The 12490-nt window shown below is 56.3% G+C and overlaps 1 pseudogene; it reads left to right on the top strand.

Moving 5' to 3' along the window:
* The first annotated feature begins 2937 nt into the window (after window positions 1–2937).
* On the top strand, window positions 2938–9255 carry LOC147662138 (zinc finger and BTB domain-containing protein 9-like; annotated as a pseudogene).
* The last annotated feature ends 3235 nt before the right edge of the window (window positions 9256–12490 follow it).

Raw genomic sequence — 12490 nt, forward strand, 5'->3', positions numbered from 1 at the left:
TGCTTCTACTGGAGCTGAGGGTCTCCTCTCCCTGGGTGGGCACAGCTGCTCCTCCTGGAGCCGAGGGTCCCCGCTCCCTGGGTGGGCGCAGCTGCTCCTGCTGGAGCCGAGGGTCTCCGCCCCCCTAGGTGGGCGCTGCTGATCCTGCCTGCTGGAGCCGAGGGTCTCCTCACCATGGGTGGGTGCAGCTGCTCCTGCTGGAGCCGAGGGTCTCCTCTCCCCGGGTGGGCGGAGCTGCTCCTGCTGGAGCCGAGGGTCTCCGCTCCCTGGGTGGGCGCAGCTGCTCCTGCTGGAGCCGAGGGTCTTTTCGCCGAGGTGGGCGGAGCTGCTCGTGGGCCCGTCCGAGAGGTCCAATCAGCAAGATCTCTGAAGACGGCCTAAGCCAAGGGATGCACAATCCCCTGGGGATTCCAAATGTTACACAACACCGGTATAGGCTGTAGAGGATAGGAGCACTGGGTATAGAGAATGAAGGGCAGCGGGGTACGGATGGGGAGCAGCTGAGAGGAGGAGACACAAGGAGATGAGGACTTGAAGAGGTCGAGGAGAGGCGAGGATGAGGATGGTGTGTTGAGGAAGGCACAGTACATGCAGTGGAGGAAGAAGGCATGGGATTCACATTCAGGGGAGAAAATAACCTGGAAGGACGGGGAGGGAGCAGAAAGGACCAAGGGATGGAGTCGGGAGTATAAGGACGCTTAGTTAATGGTGATGAAGGGGAGAACAGAGAGAGAGGTAAACTGTAGACCGTAGGGTGAGATGAGGGGGTCGAGGGTCTCAGGTGGGCCGAACCAGGTATTCGTTGTAAGTTCCCTTCTTTTCTTTCTCCTTCGCATGCGCGCATCCTCTCATGTCTGAATGAGCCCAGGCATGCGCCCTCGTTACCTGGGACCCTTGACACTCATGAGTTCACACCAGACCCCTACTCTACCATCATATCCTTTTCTATCTAGTGGCTCACAACCACCCTATACCGTTTCGGGTTTCCCTGCCAGATAGTCTTATCTTGGTATGGATCAGAGGGAATAGAAGGTGGTCTCTGTGTTCGAAGTCGACTTTCGGCCAGCAGCCTTGGTGTTACCCTGGGTACACGGTTGTGGTTCTTTCTTCTCAGGACATGGGAAGAATCCCAAGCAAGAGTAACTGTTAGTGGTGGAAAAGCAAAGTAGTGGGACTGGAACCTTAGTATGGCTTTGGCACACTTCGCTTTTGCTTTTTATCACTCTTCTGTTAAATATTCCACCGTGTGACTCCATAAAACATTCTTTACAAACACTTCACTGGCTCCCTGTACATAAAACTGCTACCTTCAAGGCTTTCTGCATCAATCAACTTGCACTCCATCTTAGACGTCCTTCAAACACCCAACGTACATTTTTCTGGTACATTTCTTCCCATACCCTCTGCTCCTCACTGATGTATCCCAAACAATCTCAGTAGACAAGGTGGCAGATCTTTCTCATACCTTGCTGCAAGAGCTTGAACTCGCCTGTATTTGTCCATCACCGACCATTACGTAAATTAAAACCTGGCTCTTTCAAAATTTATTATATCCCTTGAAGTGGAGTATTTCCGAGCTTTGCAAAATCAAGATCAGTATATATGAATAAATCTTGCAGAATGCATTGCCTGCTTAGATGTTTGTGCTTTGCATCTTGAGTAGAAGCCTGCTCTAGCCTTCGCATGTAGCATGCGTTAGGTGGCATGTAGTACTCACAACTTTGTCATTCCAACCAGACTCTCTTGCGACTGTTGACTCTGGCACAAAATTGCTAGAGAGTGAGCATTGGAAAGCTGAAAACCTGGCTCAACAGTTAAAGGCACAGGGGATCTTACATCATTTGTGCCCATTGAGTGAAGTAAAAGGAAACTCTGGTTTACCCAATGTCTTAGATGTTGTACAGCACATTGGTGGGCGAAGGAGAATTGTTATTGTTTCTTGGACTGCTGTGTGTAAGAGAGATGTCATGTTAATAACTTCTAAAGCGCACAAATACCCATAGGTGTCTCGGCGCTATCGACTGGAAGGATAAGCAGAGAGCTGGCCGCTTATTGTTTAAAGAGCCAAGTTGTTGTGAAATGTTTTTGAACATCTTTCTCCATCCATTGGAGGATGGATCTGGCTTGGATGGTTTTGTTAGAGGTGTGTCTGAGAGAGACTTCTTCAGTCTTGCACTGTGTAGGAGAATCTTCCATGGTGGAAGAGAACACACCCACCTTTCATAGGGGGCTCCAGCCCCATTAGTGTAATACATGGGGATAATGCACTTGAGGCGAAGACGTGTTAAAGGTAGAGTGAGCTGGAGGAATGGGATATTAATGTTCCCAGAAACCTTTCCTCACAGTTACTTCATTCACCAGCTCTATCTTTTCAACCTCTGCCTCCTATTCTGAAACCTTACAATCCACCTTCCTCCTTCAGCTTCCTCTTTTTCCCCTTCCTATCATAGCCTTTCCTCTCATCCTCCTTTCTGTCTCTACTCTCCCCCTTCCATATCGCCACTTCCCAACTTCGCCCTCCCCTTCCTTATTGCTATACTTGCCCTTCCTTCTCACTACTCTTTCCTTGTTCCAACTTGACCTTTCTCTGTTAGCCTTCTTTTTTCAGCATCCCTCCCTCTGTAGTCCCCACTTGCAGAACTCCCCTCTCGACTTCTCACCCTTCCTCATTCTCCCCTTTATCACTCCTCATCATCACTGCTCTTATCTGTGACCCTGCTTTATTTGCCTTGCCACCCCCTCCCTCCACCTTACACCCATCACTCCCTGCAGTTAGTATTCCTCTCCTTTTATTTACTCTTTTCACACCATGCTTTCTTTGTGCCTCCTAATTCACTCTTGCTTCTTGTTTCCCCCTCCTCCCATTGCGGTCTCCACTTGTTAGTTCTCCCTTTGACTCTTGTTTTTTTGTTTACCCCTTTACACAGTTCTACTTCTGGGTCTGGTTGTGCCATGGAGCCCCAGACCAGAACCATCCACATTCAGTTTCCGCACTACAGCGCGGGCCTCCGGCTGGAGGGGAAGGTCTGCAACATCAGTGTGCACGTGCAGGGCCGCGTCTTCCAGGCACCAAACCTCCTGACAAGCTGCTCCTCGATGACGCCAGCTGCAGGGTGCTACCCTGCGCCATCGAGCCTGAAGCCTGCCGCACGTGCAGGGCCGCGTCTTCCAGGCACCAAACCTCCTGACAAGCGGCTCCTCGATGACGCCAGCTGCAGGGTGCTACCCTGCGCCATCGAGCCTGAAGCCTGCCGCACGTGCAGGGCCGCGTCTTCCAGGCACCAAACCTCCTGACAAGCTGCTCCTCGATGACGCCAGCTGCAGGGTGCTACCCGGCGCCATCGAGCCTGAAGCCTGCCGCACATGCAGGGCCGCGTCTTCCAGGCACCAAACCTCCTGACAAGCTGCTCCTCGATGACGCCAGCTGCAGGGTGCTACCCGGCGCCATCGAGCCTGAAGCCTGCCGCACGTGCAGGGCCGCGTCTTCCAGGTACCAACCCTCCGGACAAGCTGCTCCTCGATGACGCCAGCTGCAGGGTGCTGCCCGGCGCCATCGAGCCTGAAGCCTGCCGTACGTGCAGGGCCGCGTCTTCCAGGCACCAAACCTCCTGACAAGCTGCTCCTCGATGACGCCAGCTGCAGGGTGCTACCCGGCGCCATCGAGCCTGAAGCCTGCCGCACGTGCAGGGCCGCGTCTTCCAGGCACCAAACCTCCTGACAAGCTGCTCCTCGATGACGCCATCTGCAGGGTGCTACCCGGCGCCATCGAGCCTGAAGCCTGCCGCACGTGCAGGGCCACGTCTTCCAGGCACCAAACCTCCTGACAAGCTGCTCGTCGATGACGCCAGCTGCAGGGTGCTACCCGGCGCCATCGAGCCTGAAGCCTGCCGCACGTGCAGGGCCGCGTCTTCCAGGCACCAAACCTCCTGACAAGCTGCTCCTCGATGACGCCAGCTGCAGGGTGCTACCCGGCGCCATCGAGCCTGAAGCCTGCCGCACGTGCAGGGCTGCGTCTTCCAGGCACCAAACCTCCTGACAAGCTGCTCCTCGATGACGCCAGCTGCAGGGTGCTACCCGGCGCCATCGAGCCTGAAGCCTGCCGCACGTGCAGGGCCGCGTCTTCCAGGCACCAAACCTCCTGACAAGCTGCTCCTCGATGACGCCAGCTGCAGGGTGCTACCCGGCGCCATCGAGCCTGAAGCCTGCCGCACGTGCAGGGCCGCGTCTTCCAGGCACCAAACCTCCTGACAAGCTGCTCCTCGATGACGCCAGCTGCAGGGTGCTACCCGGCGCCATCGAGCCTGAAGCCTGCCGCACGTGCAGGGCCGCGTCTTCCAGGCACCAAACCTCCTGACAAGCTGCTCCTCGATGACGCCAGCTGCAGGGTGCTACCCGGCGCCATCGAGCCTGAAGCCTGCCGCACGTGCAGGGCCGCGTCTTCCAGGCACCAAACCTCCTGACAAGCGGCTCCTCGATGACGCCAGCTGCAGGGTGCTACCCTGCGCCATCGAGCCTGAAGCCTGCCGCACGTGCAGGGCCGCGTCTTCCAGGCACCAAACCTCCTGACAAGCTGCTCCTCGATGACGCCAGCTGCAGGGTGCTGCCCGGCGCCATCGAGCCTGAAGCCTGCCGCACGTGCAGGGCCGCGTCTTCCAGGCACCAAACCTCCTGACAAGCTGCTCCTCGATGACGCCAGCTGCAGGGTGCTGCCCGGCGCCATCGAGCCTGAAGCCTGCCGCACGTGCAGGGCCGCGTCTTCCAGGCACCAAACCTCCTGACAAGCTGCTCCTCGATGACGCCAGCTGCAGGGTGCTACCCTGCGCCATCGAGCCTGAAGCCTGCCGCACGTGCAGGGCCGCGTCTTCCAGGCACCAAACCTCCTGACAAGCGGCTCCTCGATGACGCCAGCTGCAGGGTGCTACCCTGCGCCATCGAGCCTGAAGCCTGCCGCACGTGCAGGGCCGCGTCTTCCAGGTACCAACCCTCCGGACAAGCTGCTCCTCGATGACGCCAGCTGCAGGGTGCTGCCCGGCGCCATCGAGCCTGAAGCCTGCCGTACGTGCAGGGCCGCGTCTTCCAGGCACCAAACCTCCTGACAAGCTGCTCCTCGATGACGCCAGCTGCAGGGTGCTACCCGGCGCCATCGAGCCTGAAGCCTGCCGCACGTGCAGGGCCGCGTCTTCCAGGCACCAAACCTCCTGACAAGCTGCTCCTCGATGACGCCATCTGCAGGGTGCTACCCGGCGCCATCGAGCCTGAAGCCTGCCGCACGTGCAGGGCCGCGTCTTCCAGGCACCAAACCTCCTGACAAGCTGCTCGTCGATGACGCCAGCTGCAGGGTGCTACCCGGCGCCATCGAGCCTGAAGCCTGCCGCGCGTGCAGGGCCGCGTCTTCCAGGCACCAAACCTCCTGACAAGCTGCTCCTCGATGACGCCAGCTGCAGGGTGCTACCCGGCGCCATCGAGCCTGAAGCCTGCCGCACGTGCAGGGCCGCGTCTTCCAGGCACCAAACCTCCTGACAAGCTGCTCCTCGATGACGCCAGCTGCAGGGTGCTACCCGGCGCCATCGAGCCTGAAGCCTGCCGCACGTGCAGGGCCGCGTCTTCCAGGCACCAAACCTCCTGACAAGCTGCTCCTCGATGACGCCAGCTGCAGGGTGCTACCCGGCGCCATCGAGCCTGAAGCCTGCCGCACGTGCAGGCCCGCGTCTTCCAGGCACCAAACCTCCTGACAAGCTGCTCCTCGATGACGCCAGCTGCAGGGTGCTACCCTGCGCCATCGAGCCTGAAGCCTGCCGCACGTGCAGGGCCGCGTCTTCCAGGCACCAAACCTCCTGACAAGCTGCTCCTCGATGACGCCAGCTGCAGGGTGCTACCCGGCGCCATCGAGCCTGAAGCCTGCCGCACGTGCAGGGCCGCGTCTTCCAGGCACCAAACCTCCTGACAAGCTGCTCCTCGATGACGCCAGCTGCAGGGTGCTACCCGGCGCCATCGAGCCTGAAGCCTGCCGCACGTGCAGGGCCACGTCTTCCAGGCACCAAACCTCCTGACAAGCTGCTCGTCGATGACGCCAGCTGCAGGGTGCTACCCGGCGCCATCGAGCCTGAAGCCTGCCGCACGTGCAGGGCCGCGTCTTCCAGGCACCAAACCTCCTGACAAGCTGCTCCTCGATGACGCCAGCTGCAGGGTGATAACCCGGCGCCATCGAGCCTGAAGCCTGCCGCACGTGCAGGGCCACGTCTTCCAGGCACCAAACCTCCTGACAAGCTGCTCCTCGATGACGCCAGCTGCAGGGTGCTACCCGGCGCCATCGAGCCTGAAGCCTGCCGCACGTGCAGAGCCGCGTCTTCCAGGCACCAAACCTCCTGACAAGCTGCTCCTCGATGACGCCAGCTGCAGGGTGCTACCCGGCGCCATCGAGCCTGAAGCCTGCCGCACGTGCAGGGCCGCGTCTTCCAGGCACCAAACCTCCTGACAAGCTGCTCCTCGATGACGCCAGCTGCAGGGTGCTACCCGGCGCCATCGTGCCTGAAGCCTGCCGCACGTGCAGGGCCGCGTCTTCCAGGCACCAAACCTCCTGACAAGCTGCTCCTCGATGACGCCAGCTGCAGGGTGCTACCCGTGACGGCAGCTGCAGGGTGCTACCCGGCGCCATCGAGCCTGAAGCCTGCCGCACGTGCAGGGCCGCGTCTTCCAGGCACCAAACCTCCTGACAAGCTGCTCCTCGATGACGCCAGCTGCAGGGTGCTACCCGGCGCCATCGAGCCTGAAGCCTGCCGCACGTGCAGGGCCGCGTCTTCCAGGCACCAAACCTCCTGACAAGCTGCTCCTCGATGACGCCAGCTGCAGGGTGCTACCCTGCGCCATCGAGCCTGAAGCCTGTCGCACGTGCAGGGCAGCGTCTTCCAGGCACCAAACCTCCTGACAAGCTGCTCCTCGATGACGCCAGCTGCAGGGTGCTACCCGGCGCCATCGAGCCTGAAGCCTGCCGCACGTGCAGGGCCGCGTCTTCCAGGCACCAAACCTCCTGACAAGCTGCTCCTCGATGACGCCAGCTGCAGGGTGCTACCCGGCGCCATCGAGCCTGAAGCCTGCCGCACATGCAGGGCCGCGTCTTCCAGGCACCAAACCTCCTGACAAGCTGCTCCTCGATGACGCCAGCTGCAGGGTGCTGCCCGGCGCCATCGAGCCTGAAGCCTGCCGCACGTGCAGGGCCGCGTCTTCCAGGCACCAAACCTCCTGACAAGCTGCTCCTCGATGACACCAGCTGCAGGGTGCTACCCGGCGCCATCGAGCCTGAAGCCTGCCGCACGTGCAGGGCCGCGTCTTCCAGGCACCAAACCTCCTGACAAGCTGCTCCTCGATGACGCCAGCTGCAGGGTGCTGCCCGGCGCCATCGAGCCTGAAGCCTGCCGCACGTGCAGGGCCGCGTCTTCCAGGCACCAAACCTCCTGACAAGCTGCTCCTCGATGACGCCAGCTGCAGGGTGCTACCCGGCGCCATCGAGCCTGAAGCCTGCCGCACGTGCAGGGCCGCGTCTTCCAGGCACCAAACCTCCTGACAAGCTGCTCCTCGATGACGCCAGCTGCAGGGTGCTACCCTGCGCCATCGAGCCTGAAGCCTGCCGCACGTGCAGGGCCGCGTCTTCCAGGCACCAAACCTCCTGACAAGCTGCTCCTCGATGACGCCAGCTGCAGGGTGCTACCCGGCGCCAGCGAGCCTGAAGCCTGCCGCACGTGCAGGGCAGCGTCTTCCAGGCACCAAACCTCCTGACAAGCTGCTCCTCGATGACGCCAGCTGCAGGGTGCTACCCGGCGCCATCGAGCCTGAAGCCTGCCGCACGTGCAGGGCCGCGTCTTCCAGGCACCAAACCTCCTGACAAGCTGCTCCTCGATGACGCCAGCTGCAGGGTGCTACCCGGCGCCATCGAGCCTGAAGCCTGCCGCACGTGCAGGGCCACGTCTTCCAGGCACCAAACCTCCTGACAAGCTGCTCCTCGATGACGCCAGCTGCAGGGTGCTGCCCGGCGCCATCGAGCCTGACGCCTCGAAAGCCTCCTGCAGCTCATCCGCTCAGGCCGGCTACGGGTGAATGTGGAGGCTTTGCCAGCCACCTTCTGGTGGCCAGTGGCCTCCAAATGTGGCAGGTGGTTGAGCGCTGCTCAGAGATCCTGAAGGAGAGGGAGGGCGTCTCCGGCCCAAAGTGGTCCAGCAGGGCCAGTGAGAGCCGGTCTTCCAGCAGCGGCAATGGTGGCCCAGCGGGACGAGGGGGATAGTGGTACCGCAGATGTGCTCCACCAGAGGGAAGACTCTGCATCTGCCCAGAAATCTGATGATTGTCAGGATGATGATGTCCTCAGAATCCAGGTATCCAATGAAGATGATGATGATGACGACGATAAAGATGATGAAGAACAGCCCCAGGTCCCCAGCAGGTCAACAGACAAGTCTGGAAACATGCTCCTGGAGGAAGTGGAGGGGAGTAATGTGGGAGCTGCTCCTACAAGGAATCTTCATCCAGGGTGGAGCAGGAATGCTTTTCTTCTAAGGACTCGAAGATCTTTTACATCAAGCAGGAACGCTTTGAGCAGGATGAAGGCTTCACTTTCCCTGGTCATGAGGCAAACCTTCTGAAATCTCTGGGCCATGGCCGTGCCCATGGCATGTCAGAGCTACAGAGCATCTGTTCATCGGACTTTCAGTCGGGCAGTGAGGTGAGCTATCTAGTTCCCTATGATGGGCACCTAATCTACATGGGGAAAATGTCCAATCAGGTAGGGTTCCCTCAGCTAACACCCAAGCCAGTGGACCTCCATGGGAATGAAATCATCGCTCACACCGTTCACGGGCAAGTGATCCATGCCCACGTCAAGATCATGGCTGCGCCCGATGACAAAAAGATTGGTTGTCTTTGTGGGAAACGCTTTGCCGTAAAGCCCAAGCGAGATCGGCACATCATGTTGACCTTCAGCCTCCGGCCTTTTGGCTGCTCTATTTGCAACAAGAAGTTCAAACTGAAACACCATCTGACGGAGCACATGAAAACCCAAAATCGTACCCTGTATGCATGCGAAGACTGTGGGTGCAAGTTCCGCGTGCAGAGCTGCTTCCTGAAGCACAAAGAGATGTGCAAGGGACAAGGCTGGTCGACAGCCTGCTGGTCTTACAAATAAAAACAGTGCTGGCACTGCTGGGATTTGAGATGTGAGCGTGCGCACACACTACAAAGAGCCAGAGGCGGTCTCGCTGCCTCTGGCCCTGGTTCGTTGCTCCCTGTGAAGCCGGTTCTCAGGGGCTCATTGCAGCTCTGCCCTGTCAGTTCTGGCCATAGTTCAGTATTTCTGGATCTGCATGACTTTAGAGATGGCCAGGCAATGGGGGGTGGGAAGGGGTGCAAATTTCGCAGCGAGACAGAGAGGAGGGTGTATGGCATAGAGCGGTGAATTGAACGCATAGGAGAGGTGAGAAGGCTCTTTACTGAAGGAAAGGTCTTGGGACATAGGAGCAAAGCCAAAATCTATGCCAATACTTCAGAGTTTGAACTCTTGTAAATAATTTAGATTTTTTCACAGGCTGCTGGGCAGAAAATCTGGATTTTATTAAGGACACAGAGGCTAATAACAAGAGGAGGCAGCCTGAAAGGTGCGCAGGAAAATGTGGAAATGTAAACTTCTATAGGTAATCTTAAAGTAATCTTAAATTACTCCTACCAGGAACTTGGATCCCCAATGTAATCTGGTGGGATTGAATTAGTTGCCCTTTCCCATCATTATGTGGGAGGTAACCTCACCTCGCCCGGCAACCGCTCGGGAAAATGAGGCCCCGCTCTAACCGTCGGTACCCCTCTCTAGCGTCCGAGAGGAAGCTAGTGAGGGGTACAGACGGTTAGAACTAATTCAATCCCATCAGATTACATTGGGGATCCAAGTTCCTGGTAGGAGTAATTGAATATTTGTTGCCCAGTAATATTTTTAATAATTTCCATATTTTTCTCACTTGCACTTTTTTGCAGTAGCTATCCATTCTGGGTCCTGAAGAAAGCCGGACAGTTGTTCCGCTCGGCTGAAACATGTTGACCTCACTGCACAGCGCCAGGATGTAGTTATATTTTCAGACTATCAGGCGTAATTTTATTTTTCACACTAGGACAATCCTTATTAAACTTGATGTTTTGCCCTAGTAGTCAATTTTAACATTTCACACACATCTTCACAGCACTGCACATCATCAGCATCATTTGAATAACACTGTGGCTAGAGTTCCACCTCAGAAATCCATCTCTGCACCGTCGACTGATGGGTTGGGCGAGGTTTGGATTTACAATCTGTATCCCACATGATGATATTCCGCCATAAGGGTGGGCTGATGGGAGTTTCTCAGCCCTGTGCTATTTCATTTGGTTGCTACATGATCTCACTTTGTCTCTAGTTTCTAGTACAGCACACATATTTATTTGACCGGACATCTCTTCTTTTGGTACTACATTTGAGTTGGGGTTTAGAGATGTCAGGGTCGGTAAACTGACCCCTTTAGACCCTCCTCACCTCTCTTTTTTCAGTAGAGGGATCCAGCCCAAGATACTGGGAAGAGATTTAAATGGTCAGCTCGAGATATATTGTGATAGCGGGGACTAGAGAGCAGTTATGGGACAAAGTCATCGGCATTAGAGAGCTGCCGTACACAGCAAGAGACAAACATTTTTTGAGGCGTATGATACAGAAAGAAACTGTGCCCTGTGTTCAGGGATATGTGTCTGGACGGCAAAGACCCATGAAAAGCACTTTGTATTTAGTGGACATGTTTGTGGAAATCTGCTTGCCTTTTCTTCCCATATTGACTGGCCCTGTTGCTCTTTTAAAGAAATGCTTATGTAGCACTTGTCACTGTTGAAGGTTGTGCCTGCTCTTGGCAGAGGTTGCGTCCCTCTTTTATGTCGATGTTCTAGGCCCAGCGAGGTGGGTCTCTCCGGACTTGTAGTGTAACTGGAGCCTCTCCTAGTGTTGTGTTTGGACATGGCCTTTGGTGCCGTGGCTACTGCCCTGACCACAAGGCCAAATACAAATTACTTCTTAGGGAGTATAAGAAGGCCATCTTGACCACTAAGACCAAATACTTCTCCGAACAAGTGGCGCTCTCGGCTAATAAATCCAAAGAAATCTTCTCTTTGGTTAAGAACTTGGCCACTTCTGATCGTGCTTGCCCTCACTTCACTCCCTCCCAGGCCCTTTGCTCTTCTCTTAACAACTTCTTTATTGAGAAGATTGTTAATATTAAATCTAACATCCTGGTCACTCCTTTTACTCCTCTTCACTCTGTCCCCTCTGCGCCTAAATCCTCTCTTTCTTCTTTTCCTCCCCTCTCCTTGGACGCTTTTCTAGCTCTGCTCACTAAAATCAAGTCTGGTTCCCCCACTGATTGTGCCCCTGCCCGCATTCTCAAAACCCTTTTTTCTTCCTGCCCTGATACCCCTCTTTCTCTTCTTAATGCTTCTCTTTCCACCGGATTGGTCCCTTCTTCATTTAAATCTGCTATTGTTTCTCCCATTCTTAAAAAACCTGGCCTCGATTCTTCCCTTCCCTCTAACTTCAGACCTATCTCTCTTCTTCCCTATCTTGCTAAAATTCTCGAATCTTATGTTACTTCCTGTCTTTCTGCTTATGTTGAACGGAACCAGCTTCTGGCCTCTCACCAAGCCGGTTTCCGTTCAGGTCATTCGACCGAAACCGTGGTGTTAGCCGTCCTTGACGAGCTTAAAGCCAAGGCTGACGTCAACTCTCCCCAAGCTTTGATCCTCCTCGACTTGTCCGCTGCGTTTGACACGGTCGACCATAACATTCTTTTGGACCGTGTCAGCGCAGCGGGCATACGAGGCACTGTCCTCTCTTGGATCACCTCCTTTTTGACAGGTCGTTCTCAAGCTGTTCACCTTCCCGGCTTTTCTGCTTCCCCCCTCCCGGTGCCCTGTGGGGTCCCCCAAGGTTCCTCCCTTTCTCCCCTTCTTTTCAATCTCTACATTCACCCTCTTATCTCTTCCCTTCTTGAGCTGGGGGTCTCTGTGTATAACTACGCTGACGACCTCCAGCTCGTCTTTGACCTTTCCTCTTCTTCTCACGCTTTATCCTTTTTTCATTCCACCATGGTTTTCATTTCTGGGTGGATGAGCGCCAACCACCTGAAGCTCAATCCAGATAAGACTGAGCTTGTCCTGATTGGCGGCTCATCCAGCCCCTGGTCCTCTGCTTTCTGGCCTCCCATTCTTGGCCCTTCCCCCACCCCCGTTCCCTCCGTTAAAACTTTGGGCATCAAGGTCAGACAGGACCTGTCCATGCATGGCCAGGTCAGTGCCGTGGTGTCCTCCTGTTTTCTCTCCCTCCGCATGATCCGGAAAATCTCTCGTTTCTTTTCTCTTGACTCCCTTAAAATTATTATTTCTGCCCTTATCACCTCCCGCCTTGATTATGGCAATAGCTTGTTCGCTGGCATTCCTGCCT

This window comes from Lissotriton vulgaris, unplaced genomic scaffold, assembly GCF_964263255.1.
Source record: "Lissotriton vulgaris unplaced genomic scaffold, aLisVul1.2 SCAFFOLD_977, whole genome shotgun sequence".
Lineage (NCBI taxonomy): Eukaryota > Metazoa > Chordata > Amphibia > Caudata > Salamandridae > Lissotriton > Lissotriton vulgaris.